The following is a 23,352-nucleotide window of genomic DNA, read 5'->3' as shown; positions in this document are numbered from 1 at the left end:
CATCTCACTCTCTCTCCCTTCTCTCTCTACTTCTATGCACATCCAACAAACGATCCAACATTTCTCCATCAAACACCGACTGACCTGCACACTAACTGTAGCATCGTTCAACTTGATGAGTTGTGGAACCTGATTTAGAGTTTTTGCCCTTACAGGAGGGGGGTTTGGGGGCTCCTCCCAGCGTGGGTAGCATCATTCAACTAGAAGAGTTGTGGAGTCTGATTCAAAGTTTTTATCCATTCATATTTTAAGGCATTAGATCTCATTTTTGAACATCCACGCATGTGCAGTTTGCTTTCATCATGTTCAGTTGCTTTCTAGATGATACTTTGAATTCTTGTGCATTTTAGATCTATCGATTTGTATGTAACCAGAGCTCATTTTAACTTGAATTTTTTATTGCAACTTTATGCATATGTCTTCATGCTCTCCACTAAAAATCAGATCATTCTGAGTTTGTTTCACGCACTTTAAAAATCGAGATTCAAAACCTATTATTTTACGCCGTCAGGATTTTATCAGAATCAGGACCAACTTGCAGAAGTGATTTCTCCCTAACCAGAAATGATCTTTCCAATCCGTAAAAAGGGCTGTTTTCTAAATTGAATCTAATTTGTTCATACCAAATTTCAGCAATTTCTATGGTGTTTTCGTACCAGTTTCGGGTCAAAAACCGAAACCCTGTCACCCTGTATCATTTTAACGGCTCAGATTTTGATCCATTTTGTTTGAATTTTATTTTCCTAATGGAAGATCATTTTTCAATTCTGTAAAACGGTTTCTTTTCGTTTATGTGTCTAGTTCATCCCTGTAAATTTTCAGAATTTTTCATGGTCAATTACTATTTTATTTTAATTAAATACCATAAGCTTGTATCCAGATTTTATAAATGTTTTGATTTTGGCCCCCATATCATGACTGTTGTAGGACTTCTTCAACAAATCATTATTTGATTGGCAATATTCTTCAGCAAATTACTGTTATGATTTTTTTGAGTCTCTAATGAGTCTCTACTATGATTTGTAGTATTTTTGGGTCTCCAACGAGCCTCACAATGATTTATAGTGTTGTTCGATCTTTTAACTATGATTTATAGTGCTTTGGGGTCTCCAACGAGCCCCATAATGAATGTAGTGTTTTTCGGTCTTTTAATTATAATTTATAGTATTTTCGGGTCTCTAACGAGACTCACAGCGATTTATAGTGTTGTTGGACCTCGCTATAGCGATTTGTAGTGTTTCTCGCTAAACACTACAGCGATTTGTGATACAAATCGCTATCCGAATCAGGACCAACTTGTCAGGGTCATATCTTCCTAATCAGAGATTGGATTTCAAATTCGTAAAAAGTGGTGTCTTCACTATGAAGTCTAGTTTATTGCTGTAAATTTTCAGCAATTTCTATGGTCATTTGATACCTCATTTGGATCTAAAACCAGACCCCTATCAGTCTGCCTTATTTGAGTTACATAGGTTTTTATTTCATTTTGTAAGAGTCATATCTCCCCAACGGAAGATCATTTTTCAAATCCGTAAAAAGGGTTTTCTTCCTCTATGTGTCTAGTTTATATCTGAAAAGTTTTATAATTTTTTATGCTCATTTGATATTTCGAACATGTTAAAAACCGAGACATGTTATAAAACTTAAAAACTTTGAAACTTCCTCTATGTGTCTCAATTTTTAACAGATTTGAAATATCAAATGAGCATAAAAAGTTATAAAACTTTCCAGATATAAACTAGACACATAGAGGAAGAAAACCCTTTTTACAGATTTGAAAAATGATCTTCCGTTGAGGAGATATGACTCTTACAAAATGAAATAAAAACCTATGTCACTCAAATAAGGCAGACTGATAGGGGTCTGATTTTAGATTCAAATGGGGTATCAAATGATCATAGAAATCGCTGAAAATTTACAGGAATAAACTAGACTTCATAACAAAGACACCACTTTTTATGGATTTGAAATCCGATCTCTGGTTAGAGAGATATGACCCTGACAAGTTGGTCCTGATTCGGATAGCGATTTGTATCACAAATCGCTGTAGTGTTTAGCGAGAAACAATACAAATCGCTAAACACTACAGCGATTTGTGATACAAATCGCTATCCGAATCAGGACCAACTTGTCAGGGTCATATATCCCTAACCAGAGATCGGATTTCAAATCCGTAAAAAGTGGTATCTTTGTTATGAAGTCTAGTTTATTTCTGTAAATTTTCAGCAATTTTTATGGTAATTTGATACCTCATTTGGATCTAAAACCAGACCCCTATCAGTCTGCCTTATTTGAGTGACATAGGTTTTTATTTCATTTTGTAAGAGTCATATCTCCCCAACGGAAGGTCATTTTTCAAATCCGTAAAAATGGTTTTCTTCCTCTATGTGTCTAGTTTATATCTGGAAAGTTTTATAACTTTTTATGCTCATTTGATATTTCAAACTTGTTAAAAATCGAGACACATAGAGGAAGTTTCAAACTTTTTAAGTTTTATAACATTTTATAACATATCTCGGTTTTTAACAAGTTTGAAATATCAAATGAGCATAAAAAGTTATAAAACTTTCCAGATATAAACTAGACACATAGAGGAAAAAAACCCTTTTTACGGATTTGAAAAATGATCTTCCGTTGGGGAGATATGACTCTTATAAAATGAAATAAAAACCTATGTCACTCAAATAAGGCAGACTGATAGGGGTCAGGTTTTAGATCCAATTGGGGTATCAAATGACCATAGAAATCGCTGAAAATTTACAGGAATAAACTAGACTTCATAACGAAGACAACACTTTTTACGGATTTGAAATCCGATCTCTGGTTAGGGAGATATAACCCTGACAAGTTGGTCCTGATTCGGATAGCGATTTGTATCACAAATCGCTGTAGTGTTTAGCGAGAAACACTACAAATCGCTAAACACTACAGCGATTTGTGATACAAATCGCTATCTGAATCAGAACCAACTTGTCATGGTCATATCTCCCTAACCAGAGATCGGATTTCAAATCCGTAAAAAGTGGTATCTTTGTTATGAAGTCTAGTTTATTTCTGTAAATTTTCAGCGATTTCTATGGTCATTTGATACCCCATTTGGATCTAAAACCAGACCCCTATCAGTCTGCCTTATTTGAGTGACATAGGTTTTTATTTCATTTTGTAAGAGTCATATCTCCCCAACGGAAAATCATTTTTCAAATCCGTAAAAAGGGTTTTCTTCCTCTATGTGTCTAATTTATATATGGAAAGTTTTATAACTTTTTATGCTCATTTGATATTTCAAACCTGTTAAAAATCGAGACACATAGAGGAAGTTTCAAACTTTTTAAGTTTTATAACATTTTATAATATGTCTCGGTTTTTAACAGGTTCGAAATATCAAATGAGCATAAAAAGTTATAAAACTTTCCAGATATAAACTAGACACATAGAGGAAGAAAACCTTTTTTACGGATTTGAAAAATGATCTTCCGTTGGGGAGATATGACTCTTACAAAATGAAATAAAAACCTATGTCACTCAAATAAGGCAGACTGATAGGGGTCGGGTTTTAGATCTAAATGGGGTATCAAATGACCATAGAAATCACTAAAAATTTACAGGAATAAACTAGACTTCATAACGAAGACACCATTTTTTACGGATTTGAAATCCGATCTTTGGTTAGAGAGATATGACCCTGACAAGTTGGTCCTTATTCGGATAGCGATTTGTATTACAAATCGCTGTAGTGTTTAGCGAGAAACACTACAAATCGCTATAGCGAGGTCCAACAACACTATAAATTACTGTGGGTCTCGTTAGAGACCAGAAAACACTATAAATCATAGTTAAAAGACCGAAAAACACTACAAATCGTTGTGGGGCTCGTTGGAGACCCTAAAGCACTATAAATCATAGTTAAAAGATCGAACAACACTATAAATCATTGTGAGGCTCGTTGGAGACCCAAAAATACTACAAATCATAGTAGAGACTCATTAGAGACTCAAAAAAATCATAACAATAATTTGCTGAAGAATATTGCCAATCAAATAACGATTTGTTGAAGAAGTCCTACAACAGTCATGATATGAGGGCCAAAATCAGAACATTTATAAAATTTGGATACAAGGTTCTAGTATTTAATCAAAATAAAATAGTAATTGACCATGAAAAATTCTGAAAATTTACAGGGATGAACTAGACACATAAACAAAGAGAACCCGTTTTACAGAATTGAAAAATGATCTTCCATTAGGAAAATAAAATTCAAACAAAATGAATCAAAATCTGAGCCATTAAAATGACACAGGGTGACAGGGTTATGGTTTTTGACCCGAAACTGGTACAAAAACACCATAGAAATCGCTGAAATTTGGTATGAACAAACTAGATTCAATTTAGAAAACAACCCTTTTTACGGATTGGAAAGATCATCTTTGGTTAGGGAGAAATCACTTCCGCAAGTTGGTCCTGATTCTGCTAAAATCCTGACGGTGCAAAATAATAGGTTTTGAATCTCGATTTTTAAAGTGGGTCAAACAAACTCAGAATGATCTGATTTTTAGTGGAGAGCATGAAGACATATGCATGAAGTTGCAGTAAAATTTTTAGATTAAAATGAGCTCTGGTTACATACAAATCGATAGATCTAAAATGCACAAGAATTCAAAGTATAATCTAGAAAGCAAGTGAACATGATGAAAGCAAACTGCACATGCGTGGATGTTCAAACATGAGATCTAATGCCTTAAAATATGAATGGGTAAAAACTTTGAATCAGACTCCACAACTCTTCAAGGTGAATGATGCTACCCACGTTGGGAGGAGCCCCCAGACCCCTCTCCTATAAGGGTAAAAACTCTGAATCAGGATCTACAACTCATTTAGTTGAATGATGCTACCCACGCTGGGATGAACCCCCGGACCCCCCTCATGTAAGGGCAAAAACTCTAAATCAGACACATAAGTAGAGAGAGAAGGGAGAGAGAGTGAGAGGGTTGGTGTTCATGGCCTTCTCCAGGAGGAACCCTTTACCTCCCTTGATTTCTTCTCTAGAGAGAGAGAGAGTGTTTTACAGTGTTTTACGAAAAAGGAAGAAGAAGAAGATGACGATGGAGCAATGTAGGATTGTCTGTTGGATGTGCACAGAAGTAGAGAGAGAAGAGAGAGAGAGTAAGAGGGTTGTTGTTCATGGCCTTCTCCAGGAAGAACTCTTTGTTTCCCTTGATTTCTTCTCTAGAGAGAGAGATGGTTTTACAGTGTTTTACGGAGAAAGAAGAAGAAGACATGTTTGTCCTTTTTTTGAATAGAAAAAGAAGAAGACTTTGAAGAGTCAACATCATCCTCGACTTTCTGGATGGAGGACATGTTTGTTCTTTTTTTGAACTATTTGTTTTTTCTTTTTTGAATAAAGGGCATTTTTGTCATTTTCTCAAACCATCACTTTATGAGAAAAATAGCAAGAAAGGGTACTTAAGTCTTTGCAACAACATCAGAGTCCGATGCAAAGTTATGTCAACATACACGGGAATACGAGCCCCATGTGCTTGTATACGTGGTGCTCATTCAAAGCCCCGAATACAGACGTGGGATTCAGTGAATCATCGAGGGCGAACATACACCACCGTAGGTGTCGACCCTTGTGGGTTTTTTACAAGGAAAATGCACAACATGGGTCGACCCTCCAAAAATAGGGGTTGACCCTCGCTGGTTAAAACCCAATACTGTCCCCCGGGTGTCGACCCTCCAGAATTTCGCTAATCAACCTCTAAACTGAATTTCGCAGTCTTGCAAACCGAGATGATTCTGCATGAAATATGTACGAGATACATGCATGAATATATATTAAAATATCATATAGCTCTATGCAATTCGTGTAAGAAAACCTACCTCGAAAGTTTGTATAGTTGGATGAGGGCAAGGCGAACATAACATAACACGGTGGATGTCGTTTGAACAATTTGACGAAACTGGCGGCAATAATGAATAGTGGCGGTAAAGGTGCAGTGGTGTTGTGCACATAGGTGGATGGCAGTGGTAAGTAGGGTGGCATGGAGGTAGTGCCTGACAAAACTAGCGATGAGGTGAAGGGCAATGCACCAAGGAGGGCAGCAGTGTCGGAGGGTGGCATAGTAAGGAGGTGGCGCAATAGCGTCGGGTGGTGTTGCACAACAACCAAAATCAAGGGAGTGGGGAGGTTGTTCTGGCAGGAGAGTGTGAGGGAAGAAGTAGATAGGAGGGTGTAAGGAGAAAGACAAAGAGGGAAGTGAAAGAGAGAGAGGAGAGTGGAGAGCAAGTGAGACATAGATGGGGTAACATGGACATGGGAGAGGTGGGGATCGTTTGGGCTATTTATAGAGAAGGGAGATGCCAAGTGGTAAAAGGGGTGACATTTGGCAAGAGTGAGAGGACAAATGTAAAATGAGAGAGGCCAAGTGGAAAATAAGAGAGGGCAAGTGGAGGGGGTGAGGGTAGTAAGTGTTATGCAAAAAAGAATGTTTTTTTTTTATCTAGGTTGGATCTTGTGTGGTCCAATCTAGGTCCAAATAGGCTTAGCATAGTTAGTTTTATTTTGGTCTAGTTTCACTAACTGGTTTCTAACCTAGTTAATGTAACTAGGTCCTCACATTATTATGTAATTCCCATTAACTCCTTAAAAGGAAATTTTTTCAAGAATGGCATTATATAAAAATGAATTAACATCTATGTTCATAAGTAGTTGACTGGGTCAATCAACAAGGGTTTGGATGATTATGAACCTTGGGTCATAATTGTCCTTGCAACTAACCTTGAAAGGACCATTTTGCCCCAAAACATTGTCAAGCGAGTTTCAAACTCGTCTCAACTTCTATTTTAGTAAAACAAAGATTGTTCTTCTCAAATTTTTGATATGGACAAAATCATAAACTTGAAAGTCACAAAATATGCTTCTAAAATTTTATAATATTCTATTTAAATATTTACTATTTTTTTTTAATATTACAAAAGAAAATATAGAGACATTCAAGAGAAATGCACAATAACTATGGGTGCATGTAATGCATTGTCACCGACATTGATACACAACCCGTGATCGATCTCACGATTATAGTGTTGATCTCGAGAAGCAATTATGCTCTTGTGAAGAGTAACAAGTTAGTAGAATTTCATGTGAACATATGAATGCATGCATTTTGTATAAGTGCAAGCTATCAGAGGATTATTACGACAAGTACTTTACAATTGAATTGTATAGAGATGCATATAATAATATCCATTCTTTCTCATGACAAATAATGTTTCATGTATCGCTTCATCGACTCTTATTTTTATCTATCTACCAAAAGTAGTTCGTAAAGGAGGGTGACATAAGGTGAAAAGATAGAAAACATAACACAAGGATGTTGTGTCATACAAGTGCAATGTACATAGTGAGGTTGACCACAACAGGCGAAAGCACCAACAACAGTATGTTTGAGTATCTATGTTTTGCAAAATGTATATTTGTTAAGAGTTGTTTAATGAATTGCTTCTTTGTATTTATCTATTATTTTTTAATGAACAACTTTAATGTCTTATGTCTTTTATTTATATCTTTAGTTTTTTGTGATGAATACTTATACACATAAAGACAAACATGATAGAAGAAAGAGAACACCCCCAAGCAAGGACCCAATTATAGTGCTTAAAGTATAATGAATGTCCTGAGTTATGTGTGTATACAATCAATGGTACTGACATGTATGTGTTTATATTTAATTTCAATTAATGATGAGAATAAGTTAATAAGAAAGAAAAAGATGTGTAGCAACCAAACGAGCCGAAAGACATGAATTTTATGAAGAAACTATGTTGGCAAGTGACATAAGAGTTTAGTTTGTAGTTCCTTTTTTCCTTTGATACGCATCACATGAATTTATCACATATTTTGATTATGTAACATCTCGCAAGATTTATAGAAAGAGTATAAGTGGGTGAAACTGTCAAAGACCATTTACCTTACCTTATATTTCTCTATGATTCTCAAAAATAATATTTTTTTTTGTTTTTCTACTAACTAATAAAAACTAACCGGTAAACATTAATTATTCATAGCAAATGCTCGAAACTAAAGGGATGCAAGATAAGGTTCGTGCATGCTTGGAGACTGGAAAATTATCGTATCCTTTCTTTGAATCTGACAAGGCATTCATTGGACAACTTTGTATACTTACAAAATAAAAAATTTCATATGCACAACGACCTTAAACTCGATTTATGTTGCAACGACCTTAATCTCCAACACTAGGTTCTTTGAAAGATGGATATGAATATGATTAGGTTGTACAACTTCACACATATACATGTTTATATGCCATATTTTGTTATCTTTTTGAAATATAAGTTATACTTAGTTGTTTGCTAATAACATTTTTTTAAAAGTAATGTAATAAATTACAAGAATCGTATGATAAAATTGTATAAACATGTGAGGGATAAGACGAGTTTGGAGGGTGTCAAAAAGAAAGTTGAAAAGATAAATAACACAAAAGGACCACAACAAAACACAAAAAGTCCAAAGGCCAAACAAAAGACGAAGGATAAGGAAACATCAGACAATGAGATGTCAAATGGTAAGATATTGAAAGCTGAGTTGTGGATATTTATGGGGAGTATACGTTGATTACTATTGCAAAACATTAGATATAAATTTGATCGAATTGTTTTGTAAATTATGAGTCTAAAATTTGGATGTTCTTTAAATATTCGATGTTCTATAAATTATGTTTTGTAAGTTTTGAATATTCTTTAAATGGGCATAAGTTCAATAAATTTTGTATGTTTAACTTTGATTTAATATTTTGTAATGAGGACATGCACAAAACATAGAAAATTAGCATATTTAGAAGAAAAATCATATATTTAGTAAGAAATGTGCATATTGAGGAGGAAAATCACAGTTTTTTTGTTAAAAGCACATATTTAAGAGGAAATCACATATTTAAGAGAAAATTTGCATATTTAGGAGATAAATCATATATTTTTTGTTGCAAAAGTCCTAAATATCCTTATGTTTCACAAATATTAGTCATTTTACGCAAAACTTTTTTGTAGACTTCCCCATCCTTACAAATCTTAGTCATTGTTCACATACCTCCCTATGCAAAGATGATTAACTACAATCATAGTGTGTGAAGTTACATGTAATATTCAAATTTACAAATCAGTAGATACACAATTTACCTGTAATATTCAAATTCACCTGTAATGTTCAAATTTACATCATGTAACATTCAAATTCACCTATTATATTCAAATTTATAGATGGTAATATTCAAAATTAGATACATAATTCATCTGTAAGATTCAAATTCACCTGTAATATTCAAATTTGCATCGAGTAACTTTCAAATTTATAACAAATATATAATTCAATTGTTATAGGTATGCAAATACAAAACTATATACATAGGTATATACAATTCAAACTTGGTATACATTCAAACTAGTTAAACAATTAAAAAAATTTAATTACAATTGCATTTATATGTATTTACAAGATGAAGTGAATAGGATCCGCCAAAAAATATTGACGAAATGTCCAACGCAACTTAGGGCATCCACAATGTTTACTTAATTACAATGATTTACAAAACAATAAAAAACGAAGTCATTGCTATCCATTAGGCTTGTTCGTATTTCCTCGATGACCTTATTATTATTAGCAATAAGGTCAACTTGAGTTTGTATAATAGATTTTTTTGCTTAAAGAAAATCCTTCAACATATGATTTTTAGTCAATGCAAGAGCAAACTCCGTGTCTGCTCCATTTGCAATTTTATGATTTTGACTTCTCGCCTTAAGTTTGTCTTCCTCCTCAATGCCCTTATTTTTAGAGAAACTGCTTGCAAACTGTGTATTACTATAAAATATAGGAAATTGTTTCAAGAATACTTACATGCGTCGTAGTCAACCTGCACAACAATGCAACACAATGGATCCTTCCCATGTGAGGACCCAACGCTCTTCAATCACTCCCATCTTTGTTGCGTGATTGATTCTACATTGAAACACGTGAAAATTCAAACCTACAATCACATCTTAAGGGTCTTTCAATGGATATGTGCTCTCATGTCCAAACCTGCGAGAATCAATACACAAATTAATACACATTATAGTACATCAATAATATTAAATAATGTTTGGGTATAAATCAAAAGTTTATATATAATGGAGGAATAAATATCTCAAACAACTCCAACATGCCATATATATTTTTTCTTCCATGCCTCGTGCTACTCAAACTTGCATATAGGCATGAAAGTGAAGTTGTTTTCCATGTGTATTCATCGACGTGATCTAGCTCTTGCAATAATGCAATGTACGATGTATGAATCAACTTTTAACTAGTGTCGATGAATACACATATGACAAAGAAGTACAACAAGAATGTTGTCACCTCCTTCTCCACCCTATGACAACCCTTCTGTCCAACATTCAGTACCTTCTGTTTCATTATCCTCGCCCTGTTGAGATCATAGTGCTTTCTCAACCATTATAACTTGAGCCTTTCATATTCAAATGCATCATCATCTGCTTATAAATAAATACCTAAAGTGTGCTTGAAATCTCTCCATCGATGTGCATTCACTGCCTCCCCATGGTACTTAATTTCAGTGAATTATGTCATGTCCTCCAATGTGATGGTCATCTCAATATCTCTAAACTGAAATGTGTTGGTTGTCGAATTTCAAAACTGCACAATGGCCTCTGCGATCGATGTTTCATGGTGTGATCACCATAAATTTTTGAAAATGCATCTGATCCAGCCTATCATTTGCTTCATCCATTAGTTTTAGGAATCACTGAGGTGCTTGAAACTAGCAGAACTGGTACATATGACTTATTAGATCCTCTAAATTGTGTTGTTGCGGATCTTGGAGTCACAATTCATTTTAGTGAAATCAATCAAATTAATAATTGAATTACACATACACAAATATAACATTTTAACAAGTGCAGTACAAGATTAAATCCAGTTATCCTAAAAGCATCCTTCACACACATATACATATATAACAAATTAATAAATGCATATATTCAAACTAGTTATTATAAAAGAATGATGCAAACATATATGACAAATTAATCAATGAATTGTAATACTCAACGTAATTATCTTATAAATATGCTTCACACACACACACACACACACACACACACACACACACACACACACACACACACACACACACACATATATATATATATATAGCATTTTACACATTGAAGTACAAGAATCAAACTAGTTATCCTAAAAATATGCTTCATATATATATATATATTAATATATATATATATATTAATATGACAATTTAATTAATGATTTAATATAAAATTAACAATAATTGCAAATATCTCACAAACATCTATATACAAAATAACAAATCAACAAAGTACATGTCCACAAGCATCTAACATTGTTCCTTGCTCCAACTTCTTTCTTGGAGCATGCACTTTCTCCTCTAAGGGCTGATTTATCAGGACATCAACCTTGAACTCTTGAGGATGCTTCTCTGATCCCTCCAAATGATCTCCCTTAGGATTTTTTGGTGCATCCAATCCAACCAAAAGACACTCACTCACCTCTACTTCCTGAGGACCCTCCAGATTAACCTCAACCTTAGAGTTCACATCCTCTCCTTGTTAAGGTACCTCCTATGCTCTTGTACAAGATCCTTTCCATTTATTCTCTATACTCTTCATATTCATCTTGCCATTGCCACAATAGGTGATTGTATCTCCAACTTTATTTGTCTAGGCATTGAGGTTAACAACAACCTCAAAGTGAGTCAATTGGGTCAAACTTCTTTACTATTGAATCTCCCTCCTTAAATTCTTTTGGAATATGAGACATGAATGTGGCCACAAACTCGTCAACCTTTTTCTGTAAATTTTGCCTCAGATTTAGGCCATGATGAAATTGTTAGTTGTTGTTTGGCCTACGTTAAAGGTTTTAGCTATTGCTACTACTTTTTTAAGCACATATTTTTGGGTTTCCAGTCTTCTTAATCACCGTATTATAATAAACAAATTCATAATTTTATATAACAACAAAATAGGGATTATAAGTAAACAGGTGGGCAACAAAGACAAGACATAAGCTATTGAAAAAGTATTGCAAAAAACAAATATAATAGCCTATTGACAATGCAAAAATCCAAATCGTTAAGGAAACAAAAAAAAACAAAAACAAATAATGTTCTCAAATCATGTATATAATACAAGATACACAACTTATAAATAACCAAATTGGAGGATAGAGGCATATGAATCGTTAAGAAAACAAAATATTTAGGATAACTAATTAAACAAATAGACACTCACACAAAATGATTTAATTAATGAAAAAATAAAATAAGCTATTGAACATGCAAAGATAACTTAAAACCATGAAATTCTTCTACAAATTAATTAACTCATGCCAATGTTTTAAAAAAATAACTGATTCAAGCCATTATTTCAAAAAAATAACGGGTTCAGTTGTTAAAGATGTGCTTGCCGAAAAAAGTTATTGTCAATAATTCTAAAAAAGTCGACGATGAATGTTGTCGATGAATCGTCGAAAAAAGTTGCAAAAAATAATCGAAAAAAATTGTTGTAGGGAAAAGCACGTTGGGGATCACAAAAAAAACCCTAGTTTATGTGAAAATAGCCCTGAGGTGCGGACAATCGATTTTTAAACAATCGAAGGGTTGCATTTAATGCTCATACAAAAATTTGCAAACAAGAAAAAAAATTACATTATATTCATTCCTAATATTTGTGATGTTTATGTAAATTCACAAATTTGTCAACAAATCTGCATATAAAAAGCATATTCTCAATGACCTTATTTGCGAAGCTCGTACCTTATTTGCGCTGATAGTTTTGGAGTGCAAAGTTCACAAAATTTTGCAGCATATTATATGCGTAGATCGCCACATATAGATCTTATTGAGGGTCAATTACTAAAAGGAGGTTCACACGATATCTCGTGAATGTCATAATATATATATATATATATATATATGTGTGTGTGTGTGAATTTAGTATGATATTTGTGAAGTTACATGAAGATTGCAAATTTAGTTATGCAACCTTCGTGAAGTTCGCAAAATAAAATATATAAATCTATATTTTAGTGAAAGTGTATTGACATTTTGAGCGAACCTCAGAAAGTTCGCTCATGCAAAAGGTAAAAAGGTCCTAAAGAAGGTAAATTTGAAGATAGGTTGGATTTCAAAAATTGTGCGTCATTTAAAGAAACACAACATTTTTACCATACTATAGGATTACTTTTCGATTTTAATAGGTATAACACATCAAATACATCTATTAATAAGAAAAACATAAATACCATAAAAAATAATTAAAGTATCTAAAAATTGTTTTTTTTAAGATGAAAATATCTTAATAGATGTAAAAAATGTGTCCTGTCTGGTCCGCTTATAGTGCCAGTGTCCTAGACCCCGAAATGCGAACCCCTATGACAAACAAGTAGTTAGTGGCTGCACTTTGATATATCACATCAGTGATCGTATCAAAGTAACACTGTTTTGATCACGTGTTCAAGCTCCTTCAAAGTGCCAGCCTGTGGGAGACACATTGAGGGGGGTAGTTCATGCTTTTGGGAAAGGAGGTGCGACTGTCTACCCTTTGTATTTGAACAAAAAATTGGCATCCTAATTTAAACCCAAATATAAATCCAACGGACAATCTCAATTATTTACATCTAAAACATATCCAATTAGCTAATCAGATCTGGATTTGGTATTACATTTTTCCCAACCAGATCTGAACTCAAATTCAATCAGGATGGATCCAGTAATGCCTACATCTGAACTGAATCCCGACCTGTTTACATCCATGTTTTATCATATTTTATTGGATGTTCACTAGTCAAGGGCATGTTCTGCCACCAAGCTGAATATATATTTAATTGCAACAGTTTCCTTCCTCATAAGCAAAAAAACAGCTGCAGTAGACAATCTTACAGAAGTTTTACAGTTCACATTTAACATCAATGATGCCGCACTTCTGATCTTCCCAAACTAAATCAAATACGTGTTTGCACATCAAAGGAAATCTCTGCATCATATTTTGCTCTCAACTATCTATTAGAAAGATTTCTTATCATGCCTACCTAGAGATGAACAGTGTAAAATTTCATGGTCGAGTCTCAATGGGAGCAAGAACAACCTCCAGAACCAGAAGATGCCAACTTGTAACTACGTTCCCATGTATCTGTTGGCTCAGCATTTGCATGAGGAACATGACGCGGATGCTTCTCTCTCATCTCCTTTCAACTGCTTCAATGTGTGTGGAAGGGCAAGCGTTTATGCACTCTGCCACAGCATTTGGGTTCCCTGGCATATTGATTATCCGAAATCTAAAAGGAAAACACACTTAAGAATACAAAACAAAGATATTGAAGGAAACCAATTACTTTCTCCTACCCTTGTCATGACTAAAAAAGAGAATGATGCTAAAACAATGCTGAAGGATTGAAGCCACACTTTGAATCAAGAGCACAATTTTGAAGAAAAGACAACACAATGTAAATGTTACCACAACCACAAAAATTCAAAAAATAGAGTTTTAAATTTACCAGGGTCGACCCTCTTATTCCTGTGGCAGCACGACAGAGTATAGCAAATGGGGTAAATCTGTTTCACAGCAAGAAACATGAATTAAGATGACCCTAAATTATCAAAGAACTAAGTAAAATTGAAAGAACCATAGCCGTCATACTGAAAAGTGAAATCAGTATAAGAATGAACTACTGATTTAGAGCGACCACAAGCATAAGACCAAGTTGCATAAAAGCGTAAGTTCATGCACAGGTGATACTCTATAAGGCAGGCGTGACAACATAAAGGTAGAAAAAATGAAAAGAATAATAAGTGCCGATAGAAACAATTTGCCAATGATAAGGCAGAATACAACTAATGATAGGACCCAACTAAGTTACTGTTTTATTTGTCCTCTTAACACAGCTCTCCTCCACTAGCAAAGTAGCTAAAACAGAAAATCATCCATTTAGAAACATGATTAAAGTAGCTAAAACAAAAATCATCCATTTAGAAAACATGATTGCAAACACCAAAAGAGAAACAATTCAAACAACTCGGGTTTATTTGGAATTTGAATTTCCTACTGACGTTTTTTTTACAGTGAAATCGTACATTCAATTTCTGGAAATCAAAATGACACAATGTCCAGGTGGACTCTGAGAATCACTATTCCCATCTACTTTCCAGAATTGAGAATGCACAATCTCATGGCAGGAAAAACGATGCCACCCTAATCAGAACATATGAAATATTGTCTGCTAACCTATACAAAAACATATGTACGTACAGACTGACAGTATTAAAATACTTGGGAAATTATCCCTTCCATTTCAAACTTTATACAAATCTAGATTGGCTAATTAATATTGCATATGAGGAGGAAAAAGATACCTTGAGACTCTCTTGCATCATCACATACAAAAGGCCAGAGTCTCCTCGATCAAACCTTTTGTTGCTCCAGGTGCAACATCCCTGGGAGTGAAGCCTGTCCCACCTACAAATGCCACAAAGATAATCCAGAACTTATGTTTCATGTTTCCTTATTCTTTCCTCCCCTCCATGTACACATGCACAATCAACATTATGATATTTTTGTATTGAAAATGAATTTAAAGAGAAATTTCAAAATCTTAAAATTTTAAAGATATCATAACATATCACTAGAACATTAATATAGTCATTTGCTTCTACAAATTAAACATGACTCTTGTTTTTCAACTTTAGTTTTTTCCCTAATATTTCAAAGAGAAAAATAAAAATCTATTTTTATTACCTTTACAAATTCATTTTCTCCATTTTTAAAATGCTCAGATTCCCCCAAAATATAGACACACGTGCACACACACATGCACACATATATAATTATATGTGTATGTATGGATGTATGAGTGTATAAGTTCCGCAGTGGTGGAATATTGCCAAGACCAAGTGTGGCCATTATTCCACTATATTCTAGCATCAACGAGCCCAGAAACTGGGGACACAAAAACCTACATGAGATTTGGTTTGATCATCGTGGGTGCTGCCAACAGAAAGTTGATGTTCTTTCCAGACAACCCCACCACCATAAATTTCCATCATTAGCAGTGCTAGAAGCAAGTGAGGCTGAAGCTTATCAGCTTCAGCATTATTCTTTTACCTTATTTGAAATTCTAGTTTCTGAGAAGCCATGAAGCGCCGCAAAAATAATCAGGCAGCATAGATCATTGTTTAGGCCATTTTCGACAAACCTTTTCTAGCAGAATTTCCATACATTTACAGTCAAATTTCAAAATGACATATTCCAGTATAGACGGCAATAGCTGGCTTCAGCACATGGTTAAGCACAAGAGTTGCACGTAGACTTTATGGGTATTAACATGTTCAAATTTCTTTTAGCCTTGACAAATTTTGAAAAACATGGTGGCCCTTAATATTTATTTTAACCACCAAAGGCATTTTAATATATACATAAGAAAATAACTAAAAGATGCCTCTCAGTTTATGTCACACGGACTCGGCTCCAAGGTCGACGCACCCGCGTCGACATGCACCGACACGGGTGCGGCTCGGACTCGGTCAACCCAACCCTGGGTGCGGTCAACGCACCCAGGGCCATTTTGGTCCATTTTTTGTTTTTGTTTTTTTTAAAAAAAAAAAAAAAATCTGGGCTACAGAATTTAAGGAAAAAAAACCCTTCCTGCAAGGAAAAAAACCCTGAATCAGGCTTCACAACAAATATATATATATATAGCCGAGTCCCCGTGTCCAAAATTTTTGAAATTGCGCAGGACCCGCACCCGCACCCATGTGACATAGCTCTCAGTCCTAAATTACAAGTTTACAACTATGGAATGTGCCTTTTACCTTTTGTAAATTCACTAAATTACTCCTAATATTGGTAATTAATATATGGAAAAAATATGATTTATGCTATCTAGAGATCGATGCCATATATGTACATGTGCTCGCATGTATGGGTATGGCCATCTCACATACGTCCAGTGATAGCACTACTATGACAGTTTTCCAAAACAATGGTGCAAGGATGCAGCTGGGTTGTGTATATTGCACATAACACACATAATATACATATCTTAAATACTGTAAATGGTGAGCTTCAATAAAATATAAAGAACACATACACAAAGCTTAAAGTGTTTGCACAAACATATACTGCATCCTATATATTATGTCTGCATGTGACAGCACCCCTACACACACACATGAACCATTTGCATGAGAACAGAGGAAATCTCTGTTAAAATGTAACATATAAATATATAAAATAATAATAATATTATATTTATTATTATATATATTTGTTTTTTTACTTTTACTTTTTCTTTTATTTATATTTTTTGTATCTAGTTCAATAGGAACTAGATACCCTTTTTCAGTCAAGTTCCAGTTGGAACTTAACTGAGATATAGCTGTTGGACTCTAGTCCAACAGCTATAATAAGAGCCGGTGGGCTAGAGTCCAACATCTCTTTCTTGGGAGAGCTCCAAATGAGCTCTCCTCGCTTGTTCTTCTTTGTATAAATAGGAGTGAACCCCTTCCATGTAAATCATCCAAAATGCTTCTTAAGCATTCTTGCTATTAATAAAGATATTTTTATTTCATTGTTGTGTTTTCCTTTTATACCCTTTTATGGGTTTTACTTGAAGTATCTTTCTAGACATTCTTGTGGTGGATTCAAGTGCTTGTGTGGAAGGCCACCATTTCATTACATGGTATCAGAGCCGTGGAGATCTTAGATCGTAAAAAGCCTCCGCCTCATTTTCCGTGCATCACTTGCAAAAGGTGTTTCATCACCTTGTTCTTGACTCAAGAAGGTTCGTTTGAAGAAAGAGGTTATTGAAGTAACGCTTGCTACAAAAGTTTGTATTATTCATCACTCTCTTTGCCTCTTATCTCTTCTTCTCTATTTCTATTATTTCACTTTTGTAAAAGATGGATGATAATGACATGAAGCTAAATGATACAAATTATGTAATGTGGGCTTCGATTATGAAGCACCACGTTTGGGGAAAAGGGTTATGGGGTATAGTGGATGGTTCCGATTCAGAACCTAAACTATCTCTCACTAAAAAAGAGGGTGATAAAGAAGTTCCTCTAACGGAATATTACAAGACAAAGTTCGGACAATGACTCAAAAAGATAAAACCATTCGAGAATATTATAATGAGTTGTCCGAACTTTGAGAAGAATTGGCTCTTTTAGAGCCGAAATGGCATTGTCTTAAAGACATTGAGATCCGTAAAAAACAACTTGATATGGAGCATTTTTATCAATTTATAAACGGTTTGAGACCCGAATTCGAGTCGACTAAATCGGCTTTTCTTCATCGAGGAAAAGTTCATTCTATTATTGATACTATAGAGAAACTAACTATGGAGGAAAACAGAATTAGAAAAAATACTTCAAAAACCGAAGATGATTCCGTTCTAACTAAGTCTAAATTGGGTAATCATGTACGCACTTACATGCCTCCTCATTTCAATAGACAAAATGGTGATTATGACAGAAAAAAAGTCATTTGCCAGTTGCCACCATTGTCATGAACCAGGGCACTATAGGCCTCAGTGTCCTAAACTAAAAGAGCTCAGAGAAAAGAGAGTTGCGACTGCTGGATCGGAACTCAAAGATCAAGATGCACCGGTTTCTATGGCTCAATTAATGGAGATTCTCCAACCTCTTATCAAAGGAGCTTTCTCCTCATCAGAAGCCTCAACTGGAGCAGCGGTTTCATCCTTCTCCGATCCAGGTAACTTTCCTTAGCTTCTTGACTTTTGTGCTTCTTTTCAAATGACCCCAAATAACAATAGTCTATCCGAATATTTTAAAAATAAATCAAGTACGTCAAAAGTTTTTACAGCTGATCTCTCTTGAAATAAAAGGAATATGAAATTTTGAAAGATTCCATAAAACTAAAGAATTTTTTATTTCAGAAGTCAGATTTATTCCTAAGCTAAATTTAAATCTTTTATCTGTTTCTCAAATATTTGATTATGGATGTAATGTCTCATTTTCTTCTCATGGTTGTTGGATACATGATCGTCAGTCAGGCAAGCTGATTAGGAAAGACCATGGAGAAGGAGGACTCTATTACATGAATTTTTTAGAATTGTGTAAGAATGCTTTTTGTTATAATATTCAGAAATTTGAGTTGGATTTATGGCACAAAAGACTTGGTCATCCTCATATAGCCAAGATCCAATACCTTCCAAGTTTAGAAAATTTTTGTAATTATGAGAATTTCATTTGTAAAGATTGTATTCTTGGCAAAATGAAAAAGTTACCATTTCATGATAGAACCTTTATTTCTTATAGACCACTTGAACTTGTACATTCGGATGTTTGAGGTCCTGCACCAATTATTTTAAAATGAGAATTTGCATACTATGTCATCTTTGTCGACGATTTTTCTAGACATACTTGAATTTATTTTCTTAAACATAAATTTGAAGTCTTTTTATACTTTCAAACATTTTATAATATGGTTAAAAACGAGTTTCAAAATGATTTTTCATTTTTCGCACGGATTCAGGGGGATAATTTATGTCCAAAGAATTCAAGGATTATCTCAATTTAAATGACATTACACACAAAAGGTCGTGTCCATATATACCACAACAAAATGGACTAGCTGAACGTAAACATCGACACATTATGGAAACAATTAGGACATTATTAATAGCAAATCAAGTTCTAAAGGTTTTTTGGGCAGAAGTTGTCCTAACTGCTACCTATCTAATTAATCGAATGTCATCTTCCTCTTTGAAAAATATAATTCCTATTGAAAAACTTGTGAATATTTTTTCAGACTACTCTACATTGAGAGTATTTGGATGCAAGTGCTTTGTTTTCACTGACAAAAATAATAAACTCTTTCTCCGTGCGATTTTATGTGCCTTTTTAGGATATGCTGATAATAAAAAAGGCTATAAGTGTTTTGACTTTCAAAATGACAAATTATATGTATCAAGAAATGTCCCTTTTCTAGAAAAAAAAGTTTCTTTGGTTTTGAAAAACCTAAGGAAGTCACTGAATACTCTTTTCTGATAGATCTAACATCAAAACCTAATCTTGAATATGACTTTGACAGTGATTAAAGTACTATTGATGTTGAACACAATGATGACAATGAAGAGCAAATCCATAGGGATGTTAGATTATAATATTCAAGATGAAATAAGTCAAATCTTCTATGTGTACTCGAAAAATATTCTGAAGCACCAACCAGAAGGTCGTCCCGAGTCTCAAGACCTCCTAGAAAATTTGTGTCATATGAATCTTTCTCACCCACCTATAGGACAATTATTGCATTAATACACTCATATGAGGAATCATCATCGTACTCTCAAGCCAAAAATCATGTAGAATGGATAAAAGCCATGAGAACTGAGTTAGATGCACTTGAAAAAACTTCTACTTGGACTATTCAAGATCTTTCTCTAGGTAAGAAACCTATATGGTGTCGATGGGTTTACAAAGTTAACACCAAGAGTGATGAAACTCTTGAAAGATATAAAGCCCTATTAGTGGTCAAAGGCTATGCCCAAGAATACAACATTGATTATGAAGAAACCTTTGCCCCAATTGCTTGTATAACCACTGTTAGAACATTAATTGCCTTAACTTCTATTAGAAAATGGCCCATATTTCAGATGGATGTCAAAAATGCTTTTTTAAATGGTAAATTAGTTGAAGTGTACATGGAAACTCCACCGGGTATTAGTATTCCCAACGGTAAAGTTCTTCGTTTAGAAAAAACTCTTTATAGTCTTAAACAAGTACCAAAAGCTTGGTATGACAGGTTTAGTCAGGTTATGCTTAATATTGGTTTTCAATCCTGTTTGACTGACACTGCTTTGTTTATTAAGAGTTCTGATGCAGGGATTATACTACTTCTCTATGTGGATGACATGATCATCACCAGAGGCGATAAACAGGGAGCTGAAAATATCAAAAAACTTCTTAAAACTCGTTTCAAAATGACTGATTTAGGTTTAATAAGATATTTTTTAAGAATTGAAGTTGCTTATTCCCCTCGAGGGTATTTAATGTCTCAATCTAAGTTTGCTTTTGATATTGTTTCTAGGTCTGGAATTACAGATGATAAGAAAGTGGACACTACAGAAGTTGTCAATGTTAAGATGAAAAATTGATGATGAAGAACCTCTCGAAAATCCTACTCCTTACAAACAACTTATCAAAGCACTTTCCTATCTTTCTATTACTAGACTAGACATAGCACATGTTGTACATACATCCAGTTAGTTTCAACATGCTCCTACCACAGTCTACATGAGAGTCGTTTTGCGTATTGTTAAATATATTAAGTCCTCTTTTCTTGTCTTCTACCTCCTCATTAGATCTAATTGCATATATTAATGTTGATTGGGGAGGTGATCCTAATAACAGACACTCAACTACTGATTTTTATGTTTTTCTAGGTGAATCATTAATTTCACGGAGATGCAAAAAATAACAGGTCTCTCTCTCATCCATAGAAGCTGAATACCGAGCCATGACAACCATAACCATGGAAGTAGTTTGGCTCATACGTCTACTCGCCGACATGGGAGTTGAAGCAACACAAGTTTCACGTATGTGCTATAACAACAAGAGTGTGATCTATATTGCAAGCAACTGAACATTTCATGAACCCATCAAACATATTGAAATGGACTTTTACTACGTCAGAGAGGAATATCTACATGAAACCATTGATCTGCCATATGTTACATCATAACACCAATTAGTAGATTTTTTTATCAATCCCCTCGCTGCTCCCAGATTTCACTTTCTCTTAGACAAACTTTCGCTCATTGTACCGTAAGTTTGAGGGGGGAGTGTTAAAATGTAACATATAAATATATAAAATAATAATAATATTATATTTATTATTATATATATTTGTTTCTTCATTTTTTATTTTTTTTATTTTACTTTTTCTTTTATTTATATTTTTTTATCTAGTTCAATAGGAACTAGATACCCTTTTTCAGTCAAGTTCCAGTTGAAACTTGACTGAGATATAGTTGTTGGACTCTAGTCCAACAACTATAATAAGAGTAAGAGTCGTTGGACTAGAGCAGAGTTACCAGAAGCGCCTAGGTAAAAGGGGAAGCGCGCTTCGGAAGCGTGAAACATCGCGCTTTCGAAGCGTGAGGGGAAGCGAAATGTGCTTCCCTTTAATGGGAAATGCGCTTCCCTTTAATGGAAAGCCCGCTTCTCCTGCGCTTCCCCCATATTTTTCATTTTTTTGTATTTTTTATTTTTATTTTTTTCGCTTCCTTCTCGCTTCCGAGACACTTCCTAGGTCGCTTCCGAGACGCTTCCCGTCGCTCCTAAGTAGTCCCATGCTTCCCGCTTCCTAAAATTTTGAAAGTGCCTCGCTTCCCGCTCCCGCTTCCTCAACTGGCAACCATGGACTAGAGTCCAACGTCTCTTTCTTGGGAGAGCTCCAAATGAGCTCTTCCCACTTTTCTTCTTTGTATAAATAGAGGTGAACTCCTTCCATGTAAATCATCCAAAATGCTTCTTAAGCATTCTTGTTATTAATAAAGATATTTTTATTTCATTGTTGTGTTTTCCTTTTATACCCTTTTATGGGTTTTACTTGAAGTATCTTTTTAGACATTCTTGTGGTGGATTCAAGTGCTTGTGTGGAAGGCCATCATTTCATTACAATCTCAACCTGAAGTAACTATGAAGTCAACTTTCTCTCGGTCACTCCACCTCAGAAGAACATCTCTAATTTTATCCACTTCATCAGGGCCAACAGCTGTTGCAACCACCCTTGCTCCTCCTAACCTTTCTGATAATGAATTTATAACAGAAACTGCCCTTGGTCCACTGAAAGCAGCATAAAAGCAAAATATTTAGTGATTCATTCCAGCTGTACCCAGTTACCAAATTGAAACTGGAGTAAATAGATGCATAAGCCATGCATTACAAGAAACTAACTTGAATTGAGCCTTTTTTTTCTATTCGACTTAGTTTACAGTGCATGTGTACACATAAGTAAAATGGTCTTATAATACATAGATCATACATAAACTTCAGAAATAACACCAGATTGAACCTTTATTCTACTTGACTGGTTCCTAGTGCAAGTGCATGCATACATTTTGAATTGGAAGTGAACAAAAAAGAAACCAGTTTACTAATTCCAGGAAAGCACGGGCCATGGAAGATTAAAAGATGAACCATCACCTACTGCCTCCCGTCTTCACTAATTTTTCATAAACATGTTTCATGGTTTCATACATTAGGCCCTGGTTTTGTTTTTTTCTTTATT

The 23,352-nt window shown here is 34.5% G+C and overlaps 1 long non-coding RNA gene across 1 annotated transcript; it reads right to left on the bottom strand.

Moving 5' to 3' along the window:
- Window positions 1–13,884: 13,884 nt before the first annotated feature.
- Window positions 13,885–22,867, bottom strand: LOC149833229 (uncharacterized). The gene is made up of 4 exons (XR_016433150.1): window positions 22,750–22,867; window positions 15,453–15,555; window positions 14,597–14,654; window positions 13,885–14,377 (listed from the first exon to the last, which is right to left on the bottom strand). It is a non-coding gene; the product is annotated as an uncharacterized LOC149833229 (long non-coding RNA).
- Window positions 22,868–23,352: the final 485 nt, after the last annotated feature.

This window comes from Nuphar pumila, chromosome 7 (genome assembly GCF_984573655.1).
Source record: "Nuphar pumila chromosome 7, dmNupPumi1.hap1.1, whole genome shotgun sequence".
Classification (NCBI taxonomy): Eukaryota; Viridiplantae; Streptophyta; class Magnoliopsida; order Nymphaeales; family Nymphaeaceae; genus Nuphar; species Nuphar pumila.
Note: the sequence above shows the minus strand (reverse complement) of the source record. Positions and strands in the feature narration are given on the sequence as shown.